Source organism: Molothrus aeneus, chromosome 7, assembly GCF_037042795.1.
Source record: "Molothrus aeneus isolate 106 chromosome 7, BPBGC_Maene_1.0, whole genome shotgun sequence".
Classification (NCBI taxonomy): Eukaryota; Metazoa; Chordata; class Aves; order Passeriformes; family Icteridae; genus Molothrus; species Molothrus aeneus.
In genome coordinates, this window is record NC_089652.1 from 24718733 (window position 1) to 24725058 (window position 6326).

A 6326-nucleotide genomic window follows, 5' to 3' on the forward strand; every position below is an offset into this window, starting at 1 on the left:
TTTAAGTAACACCTGCTTAATAATGTAACATGCTACTTGGTGTTGTATTAAGAGGTGTTATTTCTCTGGTTGTTTGTAGAGCTTTAGGAACGACCTCTGTTGGTTGAAAATAGGTTTGTATAAAGGTTTACCATACTGGAAGGAGCATACATGGTACAGCTATTCTGGTTGTATGACAACTGTGCTTCAGAAGAATACTGGATTCTGTTTCTTATTAGCATGAATTCACAAATTGAGAATGTAGAAATATTGGAAGCATTTAATAATTGAGAACAGATGGTGCTTGGTTTTGGTCTCTGTGTCAGAATCAGGTAATTTTTAAAAAGGGAACTGATCTGCCTCAGTTTAAACTTTGTTTAGGCTCTGAGCCTTACCCTGTAACACTTGATGCTTTCTCTCATGCTGAGTCTTGGAGTCTTCCAGCCTCAACCTGGAACCAGCCGTGGCAGTGCTGGAGTGGCTTATACAGAAGAGATAATTGTGCAGTATTCTGGTGCTGATTTCCACTCCCAAGTTTAAAGCATTATTTACTTCTGATGGTAGTTTGGACCAGATCTAAGGGCAACAGTTAGTAGTAAAATGGTAATTTAGTATAATGGGAGGGGCCTGTGACAGAGGTTTAGCTGAGCAAGTAAGGCAGTGCCCCTCTGCATAATTCTCTTTTAAAAAGCTTTATGAATTGCTTTGAAACAATTCTCCACCCTTCATAAACTTGAAAAAACTCACAACCTACTAAATGCAAATGGCTTAATACTGAGTCCTGTAATTGTGGAATTACTAGTAGTAGCTGGATTTAGGACTGCAGTAGTTCATGTGTAGTAAATCGTGACTAATGATCTCACTCTTTTAAGTAATGTGTGTGGGATGCAGTAGATTCAGCATCAAGTAAAGCATAATAATTTTACAAGGTATGAATGACTTCATGCATCAGTGATAGCATCTTGGTATTCACACTTTAGAATTCATGACCTTGATAAGATAAAGTGCAGTAATTACTGCCTGCTCTTACTCCAGGCTGTAGCAGCAAGTGGCAGACTGGTGCATTTACTCACCACAGCTGAGTTGCTGCACTCTGGCAGTGCACCCAAGGGTCACAGCCAGCTCCAGATCTCTAATCCCAGCCCTCTAGGAAACTCAGTTGTCCACAGAAGAACAGATAGTGAAGCAGAAGTGTGATTCAGATTATGACTGATGCCAGAGGCAGGTGAACTCAGGGGTAAGCAAATTATTTCTTGGAAGTCTGTGGATAGAGGAGGTGTGATTTTCTTGGATGTCATTCAGGTTTCCTTGCTGATCCCTGTTCCCTGGTCCCCTCCTTGGTCTGAATTCCATACTGAGACTTAATGTTCTTCAGGAATTGTCTTTCTTTAATATTTGCTGTTTGTGTTTCCGATAGGCTACAATACTGAAGCTTGTGTTTCTGTGCCCTTCCTTCTTGTGGCAAACCAGGAGGTGTCCACATGAAGATGTTAATGCTTGAAGGGTGCTGCTGTTGCTCATTAAAATGGCATTGTAGACAAAAAGTGCAGTGATGGTGGGGTGGCAATTTCACAGCGTTACGGCTCACCCAAGGACAAAACTACAGCCAGTTTCTGTTTCTGTGTCTCCTTACACCCTCCTGATGGTCATTTTTTGTAATGACATACTTTCCTCTTTGTGTTTAAAAATGCTGGACTTCAAGGCAAGTGGTTCTCAGTATAACTTAGTGTCATATGCCCTGGGAGGCACAGGGCAAGGATCTAAATCTATGAGAAGTCTGCACGTAGAACTGAATTCTTTACAGTTGATTCATGGGTTTTTATCAAGGGCTGAACAGTAAGTCACAGCAGAATTGGCTTGCTTGTTCTCATTTAAATACCTTCTTTTTGTACAATCTTTGATTAGTATTTAGCCTGTGAAGTTCAGATTTGTCCTGTTTTCAGGAAAAAACAGGAATTTAGAGAGCATTTAAAATTCCAAAGAAGTGGCTTCACAACCTGAAAGGATCTTTCAGAAGATGTGCTTGAGGACAGTCACAAAAGGCAAAAAATTATGACTAGCTGTATGGCTTTTTCAGTGAAAATGTTTTAAACTACACTGAAATTTTTTGTTTATATTTCTGACAATGCAACCCTTTTTCAGCTTTTCTTTGCAAATGTTCTGAAGAGCATTTCTGTGTAGTCCTAGCTGAAAATGTTGGGCAAAGTTAAATGCCTCCTGTAAAATCTTTTATGTCCATAAATTATACTTATAAATTATTTATACTTGTAGCTATTTCAACAGATATGTAAAACATACAGTACAATATTTATTATACTGGATGTAATAAAATTATGTTCAAAGAATTACAAACCAGATATAGCCAAGACTGTTAAAAGGTGAGAATAATTCTAAGAAAACAGAATTCTGGTAAGATGATAATGTAACCATTGACTCTGAATACCAATGTTATTGACACAAAGATCTTTGACTGAACTTTGTCAGAGTTCCTGCAAAGAGGAGGGCAAGTTTAAATTGGATTTAGAAATAACTAAACGAAGGTAACAAAGTACAATTAATCAGACCATTGGGGTGACTAGACTGAGAGAACAGCAGGAACTGTGGGTTTGAAGACAAATTATCCAAAAATAATACATAATCTAAATTATCAATAAACCAAGTTTAGTTTATACTATGAGCCCATTACATAGCAAAAGTTAACTAAAACTGAAGTGTGTCTGCTGTGAAGGGGCATGTGCTCCAACTTGTTTGAAATAACAAAAGTCCCAACTGACTTGTTACATAAAACATATTTTCGGACTCCAAGGACCAACAGGCTAGGACAAACGTCATTGTTTAAAGTTAAAGGACTCTGTGTGTGTTTCTGAGTCAGTGTTAAGATGTCTGATAAATATATATACCGATAGGTTGTACAAGTAGGAGAAAATATTTAAGTCACATAAATGTGTTTTGGTTGGTTTGTGCTGATGGCATAACTCCTCTCTTCTTTATGGTTTGGTGGCATTATGTGGAATTGGAAGGAGGTTTTGTATAATGGCTGCTATATCACCCTTATTCCTGGGAATTCTGTGGCTCTACTGCTGGACTTCTGTTACCTGAAATAAGTCTGTGTTCATATTTGGGAGGAAAATGGGACCAGACAATGCCAACCCCTCCACCATTTTAGGCTGCCCTCTAAACATTTCATCCTCTGCTGCTCTTTCAAATGTTTATTGGCTCCTTTCCTTTACTCTTCCTTTCTCTTTTTCAAGTCTATTCTAGGAAACTTATTTCAGTTTCATCTGTCTCTTGTCACGTAAATTTTGGCGTTTACTCATAATGTTGACTACTCAATGTTCTGCAGTTTTGCAAGTTTGATCTTCAACTCGGATTCTGCAGTAGTAAGGATGTGAAGTGTGTCAGTAAAGCAGGAACATTAGTGGCACATATGTACACTAAAGCTCTTAATTTGAAAGTCAAACAGAACCACACAATTACGATCTGGCACAGCAAAGAGAAGTGAATGGTTTAATTACACATTCCATGTTGTGGTAGCCCACATGTATTCACTCACATTCATAAACATTCCCTTCCTGTGTTCAGCTATTGAACCACCTTACAATTTGGCTTTTGTTGTCTGGAGTGTTCTTTTTGTACGGTTTACATAGAAAAAGAAACTTATATCTGCACTGATGGGTTGCTATGGCATTACTGATGATTATTGTAGAGCAAGGTTTTAATAGTGTACCAGAGCTGCATCTGTTAGTGGCTCTGAATTTCTACTCCCTCTGGCAAACTGCCTAGAAATATCTATTACTTATAAATACTTTTGGCCCACCGGTCATCAGACCTACCTCTGGGTACCATCTGCGCTACAAAAAAATAATTTCTGTGCATGTCAATCTATTCATCTCCATTTGTGCAAGAAAGGTACTCTATATAGATTTGCAGGTGTGGTACCTTTACACACCCCTTTAAATCCTTCTGTTATATCAAAGAAATTTGGCAATTGTTATCATTAGGGCTTTCTTATTAATTTGTTTCTTTGTTACACTCTGCCATTGCCTATAATATACTCTGGAAATTCTTCAGGATGGTGTGGTTTTGGCTTTGCTTACAAAACACTGATGTCTCCTTGTAATAAAATTACAAGATGATAAGCAGTAATAGAAGTGTCTCACAGGCACTCCTGGGTTGGGACTCTTCTCAAAAGGCACATTCCACTCTTTCTTTAAAATACTAAAAATTTGCTGAGGTTTGCCAGTAATGAGGTCTGAAGGTTTGCAGCTGTTTTATGGGCTGCACCAGGTGAGCTCACTGTTTCACTGAAATTGCAAATTCTCTGAGTGTTTACATGTTGTTTTTTTTAATGGGGTCTGTGTTTCAGACCATTTTATTGCAAACAAACAAATCTAACAATAAGTAAACTGAGAAGAAACTGAGTGCAGGTGGGGTTATACAATCCTTAGTTCCTATGCTGGGACTACTGCCACCTCCAGAAATTCCTCAGAAGGAAAGCAGGTACTGTTCTGGTGAAGTACTTAAAGGATAAAGCTTCTGAAGCTTTTTCAAGTGGCTAGAAACAATATGTCCTACAGTGATTTTCATGGGAAAAGGGTAACAGGGGAAAATAATGGAGAATTCCATATATGGAAACTGGAAAAAGGTACACTCAGAGACTACTACCAGTTGCTAAACTGTAACCTTTACAGCATAATGTATCTAAGTTTATCTCACTAGCATATTAATAGCAGCAGATGCTTTACCTTAACCAGGTATTACTTCAAAATAGAAAAAAAATCAACCATACTGATACTGAGCAGGAGTTTCTAGGAAGGGTGCACATATTCTCTCCAGCAATCTAGAAATTACAATGTTAATATAATTTTAAAAATCTGTGTAACTGTCTCTCTCCGAGCATCTACAGATATATATCAAAGAAGTAACGTAGCTACACTTCGTAGAAATGTAGGAGAATTTCAGAGGTTCCCTGATGATGTTCTCAAACCTGTTCTTGCAAAGCTCAGTGATAGCAAGTATGTAACGTCCTGGCTGCCTGAAATGTGAGGTACCAAGGCTACCTGGAAAAGTAATCAAGAAATCTGTAGCTGCAAACTAAGCCCATCATCTTCATTCTTCTCTCTCTGACATGCCCCTTTTTTAACAAAAGATGTCCACATCTGTAGGCTGTTGTCATGGTTGTGGTAGTCATCTTTCCCAGATGAAATAAGTCTCTCAACCTTTCTTATTTAGTTTTTAAAAACCTTCTAATTTGTTTTTCCTGTTGCTCTTCTCTGGACCCTTTCAAGTATGATGCAGTCCATTTCAAAGACATGATTTTAGCTTAAACCAGCATGTACTTTAACAGATTTTATTCCTGTAAAATTTACTGCTGTATCCATAAAGACTGATGCGCCTAACTTCAGAGTTACTTGTTTCAGTGGAGTTATCAGTGCCCACAGTAATCATGTACACAGAGCTAAATCAGAATACAGCCTCAAAAATCTAAGTGAAGATAAATAAGGAAAACATAAGTGAATAATTTTGGTGCTTACTAGATTTACTTTTCCAGCAGGTTATTCATAATTCTGTTCTAGAAATGTGGATCTTCCTTGAGACTTTCCTCTGTCCTCAAATTTTATCTGAGTGTCTGACTCACTTAAAAACCAAGATAGTCTCTTCCACATCATTTCAGAAACTAATCAACATTTTACAGATAATCACTAACATCTTTGGAATAATACAGAAATACATACGAAAATAACACAAATACTTTTTAAACTGTGCGGATTTCTACAAAAGTTGACACAAGCTACTTATGCAGTGATAAGATCCTGTCCAAAAGATAAATCATTCTGCAATACAAATAACACCTCTAACATTGTCATTTACAGGAATCTTTTGTGTAAGGTTATTGCGTAAGACCAGTGCTACTTGTATGTGGATGCACAAATGTTTTTCAAATATGTTACAGGATAATGAACGGTTCTAAGAGAACATCTTGCAGAAAATACCCTATTTTCTAACACAGGAGAATGAATTAATGCCACAAAAAAAAAAAATTAAAAATAGGCCTAATCCTGTTTTTTTTAAAAAGTAGGAGAAAGATGGGGTGAGCTTTTCACCAAACTAATGGGTGAAAGAGGCAAAAGCTGGACTTTGGCTGCATGTATAATGGGTAAATTTATCTGATTTGAATTATACAAAATAATAGGTTCGTTCTATTCAAGTCTCATCCCAGACCCACCCCCCTTTTCCAGCCCTAGGGGAGGGAGCGTTAAATAATGGTCTGTGTAAACTGATGCTCATGCAGTAAGAGTTTGGAGAAGTGCTGCTTGTACAAGTTAAAGCAAGCACCGAAGAAAGAG